Consider the following 19512-nt stretch of genomic DNA (forward strand, 5'->3'; position numbering starts at 1 on the left):
GGATTTCTGAACACTTTACAAAGTTTGGGAAGTAAAATAATGCTTCAATCTAATATACCGAAAGGGTAGCAATTTTATTCTAATGTTGATTATTACAGTCAGAGTAACATATAGCCCAACAATACAATATATCCAATAATTAAGAATTATACCATTTTACCTAAACAATTTTCATTTTTATGTTCAAGAAATGCACTAGAGTAAAATGAAAAATGCTTCAATTTAGTAACTTGTATTCAATTATATTGGGATAATTTTTTAAAGTAAGATTTAATATTCAAATGAAGATTAATTAGTTAAGTCAAGAAAAAAAGCACTTCACTTTTATGGATCATCCTAATTCATTCATTGGTTCATGGGGTGGAGGGGCCATGCCTTTCAAGGAATGCCACAAATTCCTCGTGACCTTGGCTGCTGGTCTTTACATTTGGCTTGGTGTTAAACCAAAGTTGTATACAGCTGAATATCGTCAGACTGCTCCCTATTGGCAACATACCTGAGAGTTCAATCCTTGAGGGGGCCACTTGGGGATCTGGGGCAAAAATCAGTACGTGGTCCTGCTAGTGAAGGCAGGGGGCTGGACTTGATGACCTTTCAAGGTCCCTTCCAGTTCTAGGAGATGGGGTATCTCCATTAATTTATTTATTTATTTAATTTAAATTCAATTATAATTTATGCTCAGCATACTGGCTTCAAATCTGCCCATTTCAGATCAGAAGCATTAAACATGGGTATTCTATTAATGTAAGGGTTGGTAACATTAGGGTTGCTATTTTGTCATGAGGATCGAAATTAACAGGTGATCCAAATTTAAATCAGGCAAGCAGAAAATCTTTTTTAAATCATTGATTTTAATCTTGTTTTTCATTTGTAATATTTAGTTATTTTTCTGAAGAAAGATTGGTTCTCATTTGCCGGTATAATTTGGTGGTACTTTTTGCTAACCAAGAGGGATACATTATATATGTATACATTTATTTAAGCATTTATAGAGCTTAACATACATTTATTCAGATTCTTAATTTTTGCACTTCTGTTAAAAGAAATGTGAATAATGCATTTCTTAATACTGGATGGTTAATTTTTTTTTACTTAGTTGTGTCCAGCTGCATTTGGTTGGAAATTAGAAATTAATTATAAATGCATAAATTATCCGCTTAAAATGGTTTTTATTACTTAAATAGAAATACCTTAAATATGCTGGATACATAAGAAAACAAAGTTTAGTTCATCAAAACGTTTTTTTGTTTAAAACAAACTGATTTATTAAACAAAGGAAGTATTATCTGAAGTTAGTAAATTCAACTAATTGTTTCTGGTCACCGTGTCCTTCAAGATTTGAAAACTAGTGAATATCATCCTCTCACACCATTTTTATTAATAGATTGAAAGGGGAAAACAAACTGCCTGCCTTTTCAACTCCCGGGCGGTTTCTCAACTTTGAATAAGCTATCCATTAAACTGAACTAGTTGAATAAACTGAAATGAAGAAAATATTCTCTCTCCATCTACAGAAGAGTCTGCTTCTGTCCAAAGCTGGTTAAGCACTTCCAATAAATTCTGGGTCCAGGTGCTTAGCCAGTAACTTCCATCAGTTCGGGGGATTGACTTTCTTTAAAACTTGGCAGCAAACGTGTACTGGTTTAATATATACATTTTTAATTTAAATGATTTTCATAGAATATAGTAAGTTTTGGCCTTAACATAGGTCATCATCATTTCATATTTAATTTTAAATAGGTTTATTTAATGTATTATTAAATATATTTAATTTAAAGTAAAAAATGGTTTTTATTCCCCCTGAAAGTTAATGTTTGACAGTTTATCATTACATGACATTATATGTTTTGATTCAAAGTAGGACTGAATTGCTGGCAGGTTAAATGGATGGAAATGGGGAGGGATATACCTACTAGTCCTTTGGAAGGCCATACTTTTGAGAGCTAGGAGAGTTCTTTGTGGAAGCACATGACCCCAAGATAGGGAATTCTGTCATGATGGTGATGATGATGATGATGATAGCTTTAAAGAAGGGACTTTTCCTCTTACAAGAAATAAATTGTGGCACTCGTGTGCGTGAGGAGGGAGTGCAAGGACTAACCTTATATGATATGTCACAATCCTGTGAAAATCAGAGTGGCAACTCTGTGTTACTTTTTGTTGAATCTGCTTGTTTTGGGTGCCATCCCACACCTCTTTTGAAGATCATTTATCACAAATGTGGAAAATACGCAGAGCTGAAGAAGATCAGAGGTTTTACACACTTTAAACTCATAGCCTGCTATCAGCCCTCTCCCCAAATGCTTCATATAACATTCCAGAATCTTCTAATCATACATATTAATAGCATGGAGATCACGCATTTGCTATTTGCACAGCAGGTTGTGACGTTCCCAAAGGAATGTTTTATTTTCATTTGTATTATTTCAATCACCAATTTCATTTCCCACCTATCCCCTTCTCCAGCCAATTTTCTTCCCCTCACCTTTTTTCCTTCTCTCCCCCCCCCCCCCTGTGGGGGAGGGGGAAGAAAACCTTCTGAATCCTAGGTTTCATCTTGGAGGGAAGGCTTGGAATAAATTTGTTTCCTAGCTAAGTATAATGTCAACTCCTGATTCATACTGGGCATTGGGTTTGGTGTCCGGATGCCATCAGGTTCTACCTCCTCCAGTTCTTCATCCATCCTCATGCAAAACTTCCTTTGATATCTTAGGAAATTTCCTGTGAAAAGACTGCAGCATTGGAGGGCCTTGTTCTCTATCTTCCCCCGAAGGAACCATTTTCATCATGCTGACAGTGCTGAGTACTTAAAAGGATTGGGTCCCTAGAGAGATGTAACTATTCACCTCAATTGCCATAGGCCAGAATTTTCCAGCACTGCTCCTTGGTAAACATGAACCTAGAAACTCAAACTCTGCATGGGATACATGAACTGAACTTGCCATTTTTGGTTTGATGGCAACTGAGGAGACTGAATTTTGCTAGTGTTGCACAACCATATGTCAAATGGAAACCGACTTTCCTTGTATGATTATAAATGATGATGCAGAAATACAAAATATACAACAGTGATGTGAAGTAAATAGTGTTACTGAATGCAAGTGCATAACAGAGGTAAAGATGCAATATGACTCATATAATTATAATTTTATCCTTTTAAAGGTTAAAAGTGCAGGCTGCCTCTCTTTAACTTGCACCTTTACGTTGACTAGTTTTTTATATCCTGTTCATCACCATAGTATCTGAGCATCTGTGTATCAAATACTGTATGCGGAAAAGAAATTGACATGAATATGTTCTGTTGATATATGGATTGTGCACAGGCACAGGTGTTTAATTTAGACATTATTGATGGCAGTAATTACAGTGTTGTAGCAATATTTTCTTAGCAAAAGAAAAACATGAATGTTCAGAAAAATAGTGAAAGTAGTATGACATACGCAGGGTACAAAACAAAGTACAAAAAAAATTACAGCAAAAAAGGCGATTTATATAAAAGTAAGCGTAACTGGAAAACACAAGAATTCAAACCCAAAAATCTGAAAACCAGCTGCTGTTTCTTTGACCTGTAGAAATGCTGTTAACCACCATGATAACATTTAGATTAATCACAGGGGCTGATTCCTGTTCCTATTGCTGTTTCTGGTCTGTCTACTTTTAAAACTCTGCCTTCATAGTGTGTACTTAATTAAATACACAGAATGACTCTATGTATGTATTCTGATTCAATAGCCTGCATCATTCTGCTATATATTGGAAGTTTTTTAATATGTTTGCTGCTCTGGTTCTTATTAAGAATATATCAAATACCCATAAACTTACCTATATATGTTTTACTGATTTTTTTTTAAAGTTTCTGTAATCTTAGATAGTGAAGTGAGTCATAAATTCAGCAGCTGACCTTAGAAGTGGCAATACATGGGTGAATATTATTTTTCATGTTTTCTTTCCATATATTGGCTTTTCTATCATGGCACTAAGATTAGAGGACTTGTACTCGCAGACCAATTTAATGCCATTGATTACAATGAAGTAACTCCCAGTTTACACCAGTGTGATAGGAGAATCAGTCCATACCCTTGCAAATGCAGGATATTTCCCCCCAGACAAAGTACCGGAGAACAAATTCACAGTTCACTTGATCCTGGTCAAAAGACCACGAAAGATCAAAGATCAACTGCAAACAATGAAATTGGCAGACTTTTAATGCTGGATATGTGTAGGATCATTCCTCATTTTTATCTTAATTTTAAGGGCCAGATTCTGATATCATTTCTCACATTGAGCAGTGCCAGACTAAAATGAATGGTACTGCTCTCAGGATAGGGTACTACTTAATCAGAATCTGCCCTTAAATAAGTAGACGGTACCATAAAGTGATAACCCTTCCCTCTTATGAATGAGCCATATCCTGTCATTGATTTTGTACACAAAACTCCCTGTTTTCTGTAGGGATTTTTTTGCAGTGGCAGATTGAACCAGAAATTAATGTATGAGTAAAATGAAAGTAACTGTATAGTTTTGGAGACAATCAAGGGCTAAATCCAGTGTTCAGTGGGAGTTTGTTCTGAGCAGGATTTGTTCCCTAATAATTATTCCCATGAAGCTATTAAAGTTAAGAAGAAGTCACAAGTAGGTTTCTAGAAGACTTAACTTTAGGGTATTTAACTTATTAAACAATTAGATTGTGGTAAAACTACTGTACTATTGTAAGCAAAGCCTCAGAATTACAAATTAAAAGTTTGTTGTATTAATCCCAACAGAAAAACTGTGTGTGAACATTTCTTTAAGATTTCCCCCCCCCACTTCCTCAGTGATAAAAGGGGATAACTTGTGTAACCCATAACAACCCCTTGGAAGTGATCTCTGTGGAGAAGGGCAACTGCCTAATCAATACTTTGGGTGTTAGGATAACTTGTTTAATTCAGGACCAGTGATAATCCTGAGTGTGTAAATATTCAAGGAATGTACCACAAAGAAAGCAAATGTCTAAATGTTGGAACTTTCAGTAGAAATTACATAATTCTGAAATGGAGTATTTAAAGTGCAGTGTTAGCAAATGTTTACGTTAAATGATTTCACTAAAATATTACTGTGAACAATTATACCTGTCTTATCGCATGCACATATCTTCAGCTAAAGCTAAGAGGCTTACATATTTAAATTGCTTTGCATTTTAGGACGTTAGAGTTGGAGTGAAATATCTTAAGCACATGGTTTTTCTGTGCAAGAGGTTCTGAAGAGTCAGCTCCTAGAATTATAGGGATTTTTTTGTTCTGATTACTTTTACATTTGAAGAGACAACACACACAAATAGATAGTCAAAAGAACTGGAAAAGGCCAAAGCCTGTTGGATTTAGTTTCCAAAGTGTTGAAGTTTGTAGTTTATGTATATTTTTATCTCCAACATCTGTATATCCACATATTGAATTTGGCATAGGGAGGGTATGCTCCTCATGTATCACTAAGCCCAGATCTTCAGTGACGTCTTCTGCTCTGCCATAGCAAGGTGGTTGGGACTGGGCTACTGCCTCATCAGGAATTTGTAAACGTAGGGCCGCTAATTTGAGTACTCTCATACTTGCTGTGTTCTATGTTGTAGAACCCACCTGAAACCAGAGTAGCAACAGGTATGTAGTGAGGCCTGGCATGCTTGTCTATCATCAATGACCACCATTATTTGGACCCAGCTGTGCCCATATAGGTTCTTAGTATTATTTTGTTGTGTGAAAAGCAAAAGACACAACAGTAAAGTATGGGTTGTTTTTTTTCCCTGTAGACTCCATGTAGCTATAAAGAAGGTCATGGTTGGCGCAACCTCTGTATGGCTTAGCAGGGCAGAGATTCTTAAACTTTTTCATTGTATGGACTGCATCTGAATAATCAGAGTGTCACACTACACCTTTCCTCCCCTTCACAATTGTGCAGGCAGAGCTCCTAACTTCTCAATATTGGAATTAGAGGGTGCCAGGGGCAGGTAGTTTGGCGGGGCAGTTGGAGGCAGATATCCTGGGAACTTTTTCCAGTGGGCAGTCATGGAGCAGAGGGAGTTAAAATAAAAAAATAAGTTGTGGTTCAGATTGTCAACTGGAAAAAAGGAAGTTCACAGTTAAGGCTGAAACTTTTTCTGGTAACTGATCTTCCATGCCAAGATACAAGTTTGTTGGATGTTCTGTTTGTTCATCTGGATTTTTTTATTTATATTGTGTGCCACTTATGCTGCAAAATGTAGGTCCAACTTTGAGAAACAGAGCTCAAAGTTTTGCTTTAATTCTGAGTATCCTCAGTTTTTTTAGGGAGAGTGGTCAGACTTTTAATATTTGAATTAAAATATACAGGCATACAGTGAATAGAAAATCACTATCTACTGTAGCAAAAAAACTATTCAAACCAAGATTTTCAAAAATAGGACTATAAAGTCAGGCTTCTAAAGCCATATTTAGACTTCGAAATACAATGGGAACAGCTTTTCAACACTTTTTTTTTTAAATCAGATCACTTATTCTTGGTTTAAATGTGAAAAAGGGGTCAACTGGCCACAGATTTAGGACCGAGGATAAGCATATAGTCACTCATAACCCAGAGCTTCCTGATTTTCAGAAACAGCTGGTTAAAGGGGTTCTGTTAAGTATGTAAAATCCAGGTCTGCTGCAGCATTTTCCGTATTTTTGAAAGTTCAGCTCCCTTCATGAAAATTATATGCTGCCATGTGGTATTAAAGGCCAACCCATCTTAAATGATACATCTTCCACACTAGAGTTATCATATTTAAAAAATTAAAAAAGAGGACACTCCACGGGGCCCTGGCCCCTCCCCAACTCTGCCCCTTCCCACCCCTTCCCCAAAGACCCCACCCTAACTCCGCCCCCTCCCATGAGCACCCCGCATTCCCCCTCCTCCCTCCCAGCCACGCGAAAAGGGCTGCCCAAGCGCTACCGGCTTCACGGTTTGCCGGGCAGCCCCCAGACCCTGCGCCCCCTGCCAGCGCTTCCCCAGCGCCGCTGGAGTCTGGGAGGGGAAGCACCCAGCCGGGGGTGCAGGGTCTGGAGGCTGCCCGCCAAACCGTGAAGCCAGTAGTGCTTGGGCTTCGGGCAACCCCCATGCCTCCGGACCCTGCGCCCCCAGCCGGGCACTTCCCTTCCCGGGCTCCAGCGGCTGCTGTGCTCCCTGAACTCCTGGGCTCTGTAAGCGCTGAGCTGTCCGAGCGCTACCGGCTTCGGGCAGCCCCTATGCTTCTGGACCCTGCGCCCCCGGAGCCTGGGAGGGGAAGTGCCCGGCTGGCGGCGCAGGGTCCGGAGGTATGGGGGCTGCCTGAAGCCGGTAGGGCTCGGGCAGCTCGGCTCTTACAGAGCCCAGGAGTCAGGGGGCACAGCAGCCCCCGGCGCCCGCTCTAAGGTAAGCCAGGGAGTATTTTTCCCAGACATGTTTGGCTTTTTGGAAATTCCCCCCCAGATGGGGGTTTGATTACCAAAAAGCCGGACATGTCCGGGAAAAATCGGACGTATGGTAACCCTATTACACACACATCCATGCCCCTCCTACCTAGTCCTTCACATCCTCCACTTTGAGAAATACTATGTGTTGTATACTCATCTGGTACCTCCAAACCCCCTCTAAAAATCCATTGGAAAAGACAACAAATGACCAAACTGGCTTTATTGTTATATTTTAATTTTAAATATATTCAAAAAATAAACAAAGCTGATCACACTTAGGCCCGGATCCAACACACGCTTGTGCGCATGCTTCATTTTACTCCTGTGAGTAACTCATTGAAGTTAATAGTACTCCTCACATGAGTAAAGTTAAGCAAGTATGTAAGTGTTCGCAGGATCATGACCTAAATCGGTACTTGATTTGTTGTACGAAATGTCTCTAAGTTTAGGCTGGTGATGTAGATTGAAAACTTGCATATATTTACAATCAGAATTTCCCAGACTTGGATGCCAAGCTCTGTCTTCACTGATCTTAGTTAGCTTGCACGAACTATCATGTGCTTATGTTCACAGGCTTACTAACAAATATTGGAGAGTCAAAATGTGAACACAAACCATTCCTCTAGTTTGGGGACATGTTGTGACTTGTAAAGATTTTTTTTTATGTTGTGTACACACACATGCTCTATTTTATTTTATTTTTGCATTAATCTTGATACATATTAAGGGCTATAGTGTGCAAATTATGTATTGCCATGAGTAAGGCAGAGCCCCTTATTGGTGTGAACTGTCAACTTACTTCATAGAGCCCACCCATCTTTCAGTCACTACTGACTTTGGCCAGATTTGACTAGGTCATCTGGAAATATATCTCATTAGCAGCCCTCTGAACCATTCAGTATTTTAATAATGGCTCTTATTATGATGTTGTTGTTTTATTCTTTAATACTATTACTCCTATTTGTATGCAGTTCTGTGTCCAATAAAATATACAAAGAAAAGAAATATCTTGATTATCAAGTATAAGGGAAGCAGAAGGAAATTTTGCTTTTTTGAAAAACAGCTCCCAAATCCTATTTTTTACCTCTAGAAGTGAAATAATACTGAATTTATGCATACATCCATAACTGTTACTAAATAGTATTAAATTTTTCCATACATCCTAACTATTACCAGACTTTGCATATGCCTGAAAGAATGCTTCATTATTTTATTACTACCATACATTTTATTTAGCTTACTGAGGGATGCTTGGTGTTTGCATTCATATATGGCATTACCTGGATAATTTAGTCTTCTAAATTAGAATTATAGCAAGTCTAGTTTTTATTCAGAGCTGTAACAAATAGTATGAAGTAAGAAAACAACATAGAGATGGCAGCAATTCAATGAATTACAGGTTCTGTCAACTTAACAAACTGCAGTAGAACATCAGAGTTATGAACACCAGAGTTGGAAACTGACTGGTCAACCACTCACCTTATCTGGAACCGGAAGTGTGCAATCAGGCAGCAGCAGAGAGAGACAGACACACACACACACACAGAGAGAGAGAGAGAGAGAGAACAGTACTGTATGAAATGTAAACTACTAAAAAAATAAAGGGAAAGCTTAAATTTTTTTTGACAAGGTAAGGAAACTGTTTCTTTGCTTGTTTCATTTAAATTAAGATGGTTAAAAGCAGCATTTTTCTTCTGCATAATAAAGTTTCAAAGCTGCATTAAGTCAATGTTCAGTTGTAAACTTTTGAAAGAACAATCATAACGTTTTGTTCAGAGTTACGAACATTTCAGAATTACGAACAACCTCTATTCCTGAGGTGTTACAGTTTCTGCTGTAGTATAACAGTGGAGGGGCCAGTTCGTATATTGAAGCAAAGTCCAGACGAAGTGTGGATAGTAAAACACTGTGTCACAGAATATCATGTTGCTCATAGAATAGGTTTGTTTGTGTATTTGATTTCAAAAGAAGTTTTATTTCCATCAGAATTACTTTTATTGTATTATTTACATGGTGCAAAAAGTGTACTCAGTGCTGTTTAAATAGTTAATATAACCAGCATAATTGTTTTTTTCTTACCCATGCTGCAAGTCCTTAGATACCTGCACAAACTTTCAGTAATCAAAAACGTTGCCTTACGTTTCCACTTGATTTGTTGCATTATCTTCAGTTTCAGGGGTAATGCAAAGAACTTCCCAGTGACGTGTAAGATTCCCTCATTGTTTTTCTGTTTTCAAGACCGGTCTTGGATGAGTTGCTCTACTGAAGAGTAATTAATCACCAGCTATGAGATGGAACAAGGGCGGCTGACATACCAGACAGGAGCAAAATTGTCTGTTCACTCCCTGGCAGAATGGGATGTGTCTATAGGAGGGGTGTGATGTCTCTCTCATTTTGGTATCTTGTCTTTTATGTGTTTCCCTATCAACTTCGCTTCAAGTTTTAATAGAATGTTTTCAAATCACAAGAGGCTGTGATTTGCACATGGCCTTTTCAGGCACCTTACTGCCTTCTTGCTTGCTTTGCAGAGACGTGTTGGGAGGGAAACAGTTGTGCTTATACCACTCAGTCCACCACATATTTTGTTCTTGGTATTACCATCCCTTACACTGTCACTGCTGCAAATGGCTGCTACATAAATGCAACTTGTGACTGGAAACCTATTTGGATCTCTAAGGCTTTACATATGGACATTTCCACATCTGAAGGAAGGATTGCATGTTAAAAAAATGTGGGATGGGGTTGTGGGGGAATTAAATGTAACACTTGAACAACATCTTTTACATGTAACTCATAGGTAGTCTTTCCTCCCCAAGGCCTGAAGGCCATAGTCCATTTTAGTGAATGTGATGCTTAATTTATTTATTATAGGAGCATTTAATAATGCAGCCATAGTTCTGGATCTTTGACTGTTTCCATTCTTATCATTTTATAATTTGTCCTTGAAGTCAATACTACTACTTTTTTTGACAGATCACCAATCCACACAGCCAACACTTTAAAGCAATCTCCAGTCAAATAACTACATTGATAGAAAATATCAAAGTGTGGCCGTTAAGACCACTAATACTTAAGACATGCCTAATTATTCTTTAAATACAGGGGGAGGTCCTCATCCTCACTCTGCCCCTTTACACTGAGCAAAGGGATCAGAGTGGTGTCAAGGGGCATTAAAAGCCCCAGATCTGCCTGGGGGAGGATTCCTTCAGTGCAGAAACCATGAAGAACAGCTCTAAGGCTGCCTTCCAAGAATGCTTCATAAGCCGTAGTACCAAGGACAGAAGGGGTGTGTAGAAGTGAGGCTTCAGTGTGCTGCACTGCAGAGATTCCAAGAACTGATGTAGCCCATAGGGCAGCCTTGGAAGGCTGCTGTAACTAAGTTGTGTTGGGGGCCGCAGAGCAGCCTGAGGTTGGGAGGGTGCAAAGGTGGCTGAAGGGCTTAAAGCCCACCTTCACCCACCTCCTCCTGGGTTGTGAGTTGTGTGCGGCCTCTTCAAAGCTCAGCACAGAATCTCACCCAGTATAAATATTAACCATTCTCCATTTGCAGGCAGGGAGAAGAAAAAGGAGCATCTCCCAAGATGCCAGATGTCACTGCTCCTATGGGAAACTCTTTAGACATTAAAGCAAAAAGGGCAAGAATGTAGATACCATGTTGGACTTGTAACCTTCATATAAAAAAGCCAAGGCAATTCGCTTCATTGCATAACTAAGGTAACTACTGTATAATGATTATACTGATTATAATGTATATCACAGTGAAATGTATTGCTAAGCTGTCATGTTAGCAGTATTGTCACATATGCCATTGCTTAGCACCATATAGCTTGATCACACCCAAAGCTGTAAATTACTTGGAGCTACATAATTAGCCTGAAGATCATGCAAGATATTGTTATCCATTGTCAGAAGTGATACAGAACAAAATATCTGTGTGGTGTCCTTCTGTCTGTCACAGATAACAGCTCCAGTCACTGGAGATAGCCGAAACAGATCTTAACATTGAACACTTATTCAACAAATGTAATTTTTTTTTGTGTTAGTACATTAACCACTCACAGACTTGTGATTTTTATGAATTGTTTATTCTAAATCATTTCATTTATTTTAGCATTGTGGTTGGTTAGGTGTCTTTCTTTTGATCCTTGTGGTATGGTGAGGCTGCTAGATGTGGACTAGATTGTTAGGTTTCATATGGATTTCACAGTTTTATGTGAAGTGCTGGGATCCTGGTTAGGCACTTTTTTATGAATATGAATGTAAATAAATATGAATTGCTTCTGCAGACATATTTCAGCCTTTAGCTTGCTCATTAATTTTCTCCATGACTTGCTTTGAACATTCACAACTCTTATTTTGTGTTTTGTGCTGTGTTTGGCCACCTATGTGCCATAAATGTTTTGGCTTCCTAGCCAGTGATTCCCAAATAGGGTTGCCAACTGTCTAATCACACAAACACAAACACCCTTGCCCTGCCCCCTTCCCTGCTCGTGCCCAGAGGCCCCGCCCCGCTCACTCCATCACCCCTCCCTCTGTTGCTAGCTCTCCCCTACCCTCACTCATTTTCACTGGGTTGGGGCAGAGGCTTGGAGTGCGGGAGCGGGTGTGGGCTCTGGGCTGGGAGGTGGGGCTGAGGGGTTCAGAGTGTGGGGGGTTCCGGGCTGAGCCTGGGGCATGGGGTTAGGGTGTAGGCGGGGGTGAAGGGTGCAAGCTCTGGGAGGTGCTGAAGGGGGCTCAGGGCTGGGACAGGGGATTGGGGTGCAGGAAGGGATGCAAATGTCACCCCTGCAGTTCCCAGCCAATAGGAGCTGCAGAGTCAGTGCTGGGGGTGTGGGCAGTGTGCGGAGCCACCTCCTTTCCCCCCCCAACTCCCTGAGACCTCAGGGATGTGCCAACCGCTTTCTAGAGTGGCACGGAGCCTGCCCTAGCTCAGCTGTGCTGCCAGACTTCCAGCACCTAAAATCTCCCGGTTTGGCTTCAGTAGCCTCTGGGAGATGTGGCATGATTCTGGGAGACTCCCGGCGAAATCAGGAGACTCCCAGCAAAACTGGGAGGGTTGGCAACCCTACTCCCAAACACATGAAACGTTTCATAGACTCATAGACTCTAAGGTCAGAAGGGATTGTGATCATCTAGTCTGACCTCCCGCATGATGCGGGCCACAAAAGCTGACCCACCCACTCCTGGAAGAATTCTCTCCCTTGACTCAGCTGTTGAAGTCCCCAAATCATGATTTAAAGACTTCAAATCGCTGAGAATCCTCCAGCAAGCGACCCCTCCCATGCTGGAGGAAGGCGAAAAACCTCCAGGGCCTCTGCCAATCTACCCTGGAGCACTTCAATTATGAATACTTATGCAAATACATATTTTCACAAGCATTCACCACATTTTCTGCAAACATTTTTGTGAACAAATCTAGTCACTTATTTTCTCAGAAATCTAATAAAGTGTGATGTGAATATTATAGAAGAAAATTTGCATTTTTATTCGCATGAATGCCTGCAAATACTTTCACAGTATTTTCCCCCGTGCTAGTATTGAACTTTTCAAAGACTGAGTCAGCCACTTCATTTTTCTCTCACACTTTTTTTAGTAGGTGTCTGGCTGAGGCAGTGTCCCAGAAAACATATGAGCTAATTTTCTAAACAACCTGAACTTGGGGTGGGTATGTAAATAAGGTTTACACATTTTGGTTGGTAAAATCTTTCTTTGTGTCACTTCCTTGCTTTGAACCTCTGTGAGGGTGCTCAAAATCAGGAAAATAAGTACGTTGTGTTCTTTGAAGCTAGGTTATCTCTATCTTCTTGTTGCACACTATAGAAAAAACCTTCTGGTGTTCCTGTAAATATACTGCAATTACTGTATTGGTACTATATATAGTCTCTGTATTTCTGTTGTCAACTTCACTATGAAACATATTGGGTCTGGATCCTCCGGTCCAGCAGGCATCCCCACAAGCTGACACAGGCCTGAAGCAGCTCAGTTCTCTAGTAACTATCATTCTGTCATTTTAAAAAATCCCTCTTATTTATTGTTTTCATGAATTATTTCTTTTCAAGTAATATATTCATAAATGCTAAGGCCAAGAGGGACTATTGTGATCATCTAGTCTGACCTCCCAAGTAACATACGCCTTAGAATTTCCCCAAAATAATCCCTAGAGCAGATCTTTTAGAAAAACATCCAATCTTGATTTAAAAATAGTCAGTGATGGAGAATTCACCACAACCCTTGGTGAATCGCTCCAATATTTAATTACTCGGTCCGTTAAGAATTTATGCCTCATTTCCAGTCTGAATTTGTTTATCTTCAATGTCCAGCCATTATAGGCATCGTGTTATACCTTTCTGTGGCAGATTGAAGAGCCCATTATTAAATGTTTGTTCCCCATGTGGGCACTTGTAGACTGTAATCATGTCATGCCTAAACTTTCTCTTTGTAAATCTAAATGGATTGATCTTTTTGAGTCTATCACTATAAGGCATATTTTTAATCCTTTAATTGTTCTCATGGCTCTTCTGTGAACTCTCTCCAATGTATCAACATCCTTCCTGAATTGTGGGCTCTAGAACTGGACACAGTATTCCAGTAGCGATTGCACCAGTGCCAAATACTGCTACATGGTGAAAGGGGGACCAGATCTTCCAGAGAAAACAGGACCCCAGGGAGAAGTGATGGGTGCAGCCCAGATCCAACCCCCCCAGATCCAAACATACTACTCGCATCCCAAACAACCTATTTCAGACATTCCTTCAGCTTCCTTCAGCTTCCCCAGCTCCAATGCCAAACATACCCAAGATGTTGGATCTGAACATGGATCTCCCAAACCAAATGTCCACCGAAAACCCCAGCTCTGAATCCCCACACACACTCCAAAGTCCCAGCTGTCAGTTGCCCTCACTCCCTTCCAAACACAAACAGCCCCATAATCCCAGCTCCAGCTATTCCTCTCACACCAGAGCCCTTGCTCTGAACCCTGCCAGATACACACCCCGCCCCAGCTGCACCCATCTACTCACTCCTCAGGCTCAGCTTGGGCTCCAAGCTCTGTAGCAGACCTGGGCTCTAGCACCTGTCTGCAGCTCCCTGAGCCTGGCCTCTCCCTGGCTGAGTCACACCGACCCTGCAGCAGGGGCTGCTCTTCTTGGCAGAGTCTGTGACCCTCACTTGTCCCTTCCCCCTACTGTCCCAGGCAGCCCCCTCCCTGGCCCCGGGATAGAAGTTCATGGAGCTGGGGCAGAGGACAAACCAGTCAAGACAGGCCCCTGCGCCTCCCAACAGGAGTCTGTCCACCCAGCCCATGTCTCAGGCCCATGCTACCCCTGGAGCTGCTCACTGCTCGCAAGGCCAAAGCAGCCTCCACTCTGGCTCCCGGCACTGGCCACGGCTCCTCTGCAAACAAAGATATCCAATAGGAGTTCATCGAATAAGGACCTTGGAACTAGGATCTTTATTGCATTAAATATATAATGAGTCTGTATCATAGCATCCGGATGCTCTGCAGAATTTAAAGATACTTCATTTTATGCTTTAAAGGGAAAAACTATCTTCTTATTCTTATAACACTTGCTTAAAGTGATCAGATGATGGTTAATTTCCAGGAGAGCCATTTTGAGTGACTAGGGAAAAAATGCCAAAACAAGTTAATCTTGCGATTTTTATCTAGAGATGGTGAGATGTGAACTCAGCCTCACCTCTGGTGGAGTGAGTTCCATAGCTATGGACCTGGCCATGAACAGGAGTTCAAACCTTGGCTCCATAAGCTGAAGGGTCCCACTTGAGTTTAGCAGGCCTGGTGTGGAGCAGAGATTGATTGATTATATTTTAATAGTGCCTAGATCAGCATGCCATTGTGCTAGTTAACAAAATAATAGACGATCCCTGCACTGAAGAGCTTGCAGTCTCAGTAGACAAGATAGACAAAGGACAGGGGAAAGGGATCCAACATACAAGCAGAGCGAATAGGTGAGGGTTGACATGATTTCTTTTTAAAAATTCCTTGGGTGGGTTTTATTAGGATGGGATTATCTAATTGGAAAGGCAAAGGAAGGGACAATAGGAGAAGGGAGAATAAGGAGGCAGGTGGAGTGAGGCTGAGGTGGAGAGACTGTAAGAGGGGGTAGGTGAAGGTTGGCGCAAACAGTCCCTTGAGACAAAGTTCTGAGAGAGAACTGTAGTGAATAGTTTTGACATTATCAGCGTCTGATGGTCTTTGCGGAGGTACTGCTGAGGCTGCTCCTTGCTATTGCTTCTGTTAGCTAGAATTTCTCTGGGGTTGGCTCCTCCCTGGAATTTCTTTCTTCCCCAAGCCCACATGGCTCAGAGAGTTTGGGGGGTGGGGAGAGGGGTCATGGGGGGGAATGCTACATGAGTCCTAGTGCTCCAAGTGGGGAAAGCCTAGAACATGTCTAGTCCATTTAGGACAGTGAAGACTATGTTACTGGTTTCTTTTAACAAAATTACTTACTTTGTCATCTCTCTGGTGTTTCCTAGGTACCCTTCCATTCCATTAACCTTTTGGCCCATGTTAGTCACTATAGTAGATAGCAATTTGATTTCGCTGTTCAGTGAAGTTAGAGTATTTTTTTTTAATTTATCCCCTCATTTTTAAAATTTTCCATGATTTCTTTAAGAGAATTTCCTTATTCTGACTCTGGAGTAACTGGAATTGCAGTCCTGTGGTAGGCACAAAAAGTCCTATTTTTGTGCACCAGTCACTTTTTTTTAAAAGTCTTGTTTCTTGTGATTGGCATGTAGGTGTTGATGTTGGGGGGGTCTCCCGTCAGTTTTCCATTTGTAATGCTTATACATTTTGTTAGTGAAATAGTACAGCAAAGGAGACCCAGAACATTGAATAAAATTTAAATGAGAGACCTTCACTTGGAATTTTGAGTGCACAGGAATGGAGGATTGAGACCTTGAAACTTCTCTCCCTTGTTTGCAAAAGGGCTGTTACAAACTCTTTCTTGTGAGACACTTCTCTGGGCCGTAACTAAAATTCCTCAAACCCGCCCCCCCCACACACCCTTACATCTGCACTGCTGTTAGAGGTGTCATTGTGGCACCTGTAGACATACCTGCACTAGCTTTAAGCTAGCTAGTGGGGGTATTGATAGCAGTGAAACCATAGCAGCATGGGCTGTACAAACCTGCCTAAGACCCTAGCTGGGCTGCTAGTCCTTGCTGAAGTCTGTGCTGCCATGGCTTCTCTATGCGTGATGCTCACATACTAGTTGGATAAAAGCCAGTTCAGGTATGCTGCAGTGAGACCTCTGATTGCAGTGTAGACATACCCACAGACTCAAATACAATTCAAACCATTTTGTTCTCCAAGAAAAAGAAATATTAAAAGAAAAAATATGCAAGGAAAGATTCTTATGTCTCAGTATTAAATCTTTGTCCTGACTAAGAGAGAAATGGAGAAACAGTTAAAAAAAAAATCTGGAATGTATTGTCCTATTGGTAGCGAGAACTCTCTGCATGTTTTTAGCATTAGGTCAACTTCCCCCTCTCTAATGGCTTAGTATTAATCTACCCGCTACCCACACTAAACAGGATTCTGTCCTAAAAGAATATGGACACATAATGGCTGACCAAGCATAGACTGCATTATCCAGGAGGAAGTCCTGCACACGCACACACAGAGTATTTCTGAACAGGAGTTACACTGAGAGTACAAGAAGATTCTCTTTCTCCCCCTTCCTTCAGGTGCTCCCAGGCAGGGAGCAGCTATAATTTGACTATTTGCCCCACCTAAGCACAATGAGAGCTGGCTAGTGCAGCCATTAGTGTGATGGGTGTGAGCAGGTGAGACCATGGCTCAGGTCCTGCTGCACACTGGCAAGCCCTGGAAGGCTGCGCAGGGAGAAGTCCTACAGGAACTTCCGGTGAGTGCAATCCTGCCACCGCTCCAGGGGGACATTCAAGTGCAGATCTAAAACAATTATTTTACTTTTCTAAATGTGAAGATCCATGTAAGTAAATGGACAGTTTTTGTTTTTGTTTTGTTGTTAGGTTCCCCCTATTTCTCAGCTGTTCCAACTTCCCATGGGAGAGACATTTCCACTCCCTCCTACTGCAGGGCCTCTACCTGAAACCACAAAGAAAAGCATAGGGGTCGATTGAGCAGCTGTTAAGTATTTTTTAAAAGAAAACCATGCATGAATCCCTTACTTCCTTCTTGAATTCTTCCTTTCCCTTTTCTTCCTCTAGCTTAATTTTTTTTTCTGTTTTTACCTTTTCTATTTTCCTAATACTCTTAGCTACTTTTCTCTTAGAAATTCAAAAGCTGCCACTTTGCCTTCCTTTTTTTCATAACCCTTTAGATCTCTCTTCTCTTCATCTTCCCTTCTCATTTAGGAACAATATTTTCCCTTTCTCGTTATATCATCTCTTCTTTTTTCCCTGTATTGTATTCTTGGCCTCTTCTCATGCCTGTTCCCCCTCCCCCATTTCTTCTTGATAGAAAACATTGCTAATCATCCTTACTTTTCATCTCCTTTTCTGAATCTTAAGTGAAGGCTTTCTGATCTCCGTGTGTGTTCTGTGGCAGTATGTGCCAGGATTGGGATAGAGTGAGACTGAAAGCAGACTCACTGAAGCAACAATCCAGAATCCTCTTGAAAGCAAAGTTAACTTTTTGATTCATTAGCTCATGAGAACTGGCAAGCTCTCGCCACCTTTGTAAGTTTCACCTACTTACATTTTGAACTTGTTTGTGAAGTATAGTTGAATAGGAAAGCAAATAGGATGTGGGTATTAAATGCATTATTCAAACATATTTAACTCTGTTTTTTGATATCTGGCATGAGTCACATTGTTGTTTTTGGTCAAAATTTTGCCTCTTGTCAGAGAACCAGACTAGTAACATCAGCAAATGGAGGAAGCCAATGTATTTAAACAGTTGGCAGTTTATTTTGGCAAAACTCAGGGCCACATTCAGTGCTGACTTGTACCTCTGCAGTCCTATGAAATTTAGTGGAATTGTACGAGTAAATGAGCACAAAATTTGATCCCAGGACTAGAGAAAGCATTCCTGAGGACAGTTGCTTGTGGCACTAGATGCTATTTGGAAAGGTCTTCAGATGAATTTTTGGAGAAATTGTGTCTCTCATTATATGATGTCTTTTTAAATCCATAGAAACCTCATGGATTGCTGTAGTTCTGTGGTAACTGCAGAAGCAGCAACACCTTATATGATGTGAGGTTTAATTAGATACCCACATAGATTGAGGCTTCAGGCCAAAAGGCCCTGTGTGTTTTGCCACCTGAAAAGTTTTTAGTGTAGTTGCCTCATGAATCTTGACCTGTATTGTTACTAGATGCATGCACAAAGGCAGCCTTTGGACCTGATCCTGCAGTGTGTTGACTACACCTTATGAACTGTCATTCACCGTTAACTCTTAGGGAAATCAGCAGGAGTGGAGTACACCCAGCACCTCCTGGTAGGTGGGAAGCGCCCTGCAGAATTTCTTTCTTTCTTTCTTGTACATTAGTAGCATCTGAATGTACCATGTCGGGGGCAGATGTGCAAGGTAGGCCAAGTCCTTGACCAGAAGAACTATGTCATAAATGACAAAGATGGATGAAGGGTGAGAGAGCTGCACCAAAATTTACACAAAATATAACATCCAAGAATCAAGAATTTGTCAGCGAAGCAGATCCCGCCTTTCCTGGTGCTTATTTAAAACAGATACTCTTTTTATGCATGCATTTACACCAAAAACATCAATTTCTTGAGTTCATAAAGATCTAATTGGGTTGAGCCTCTCCATAGATTCTTTCAGTTCCAATTGGCATGCCAGATTTTAAAGTAATGTTCTAAACATTATAGATTACAATTTCCTAACTCAACAAGTGTTCCAGCCAACCGAGGGGAATTCTAAATTAGACCTTCCTTGTCCTAACAGATAAAGAGGAACTGATTACACAACTAAAAGTTAATGGTAACTTAGGTACAAGTGATCATGACTTGATCACATATATAATGTGCAGGCAGAATAAAGTCCACCCTAGTACTATATATACTTGGTGCTTTAATAGGGCCCATTTCACAATGCTAAAAACAATTCTGAGC

The 19512-nt window shown here is 40.7% G+C and overlaps 1 protein-coding gene across 14 annotated transcripts in view; it reads left to right on the plus strand.

The window, feature by feature from the left end:
• STOX2 (storkhead box 2) overlaps positions 1-19512 on the plus strand; it is a 202667-nt gene that overhangs the window by 118664 nt on the left and 64491 nt on the right. For 4 of the 14 annotated variants that reach the window (XM_065596757.1, XM_065596758.1, XM_005281956.5 and 1 more), the window contains exon 2: positions 10987-11150. The exons of the other annotated variants lie outside the window; for them this stretch is intronic. The gene's annotated coding sequence lies outside the window, so the exon portion shown is untranslated. The remainder of the gene's footprint in view (positions 1-10986; positions 11151-19512) is intronic. 14 annotated transcript variants of the gene reach the window in all.

This window comes from Chrysemys picta, chromosome 5 (assembly GCF_011386835.1).
Source record: "Chrysemys picta bellii isolate R12L10 chromosome 5, ASM1138683v2, whole genome shotgun sequence".
Lineage (NCBI taxonomy): Eukaryota > Metazoa > Chordata > Testudines > Emydidae > Chrysemys > Chrysemys picta.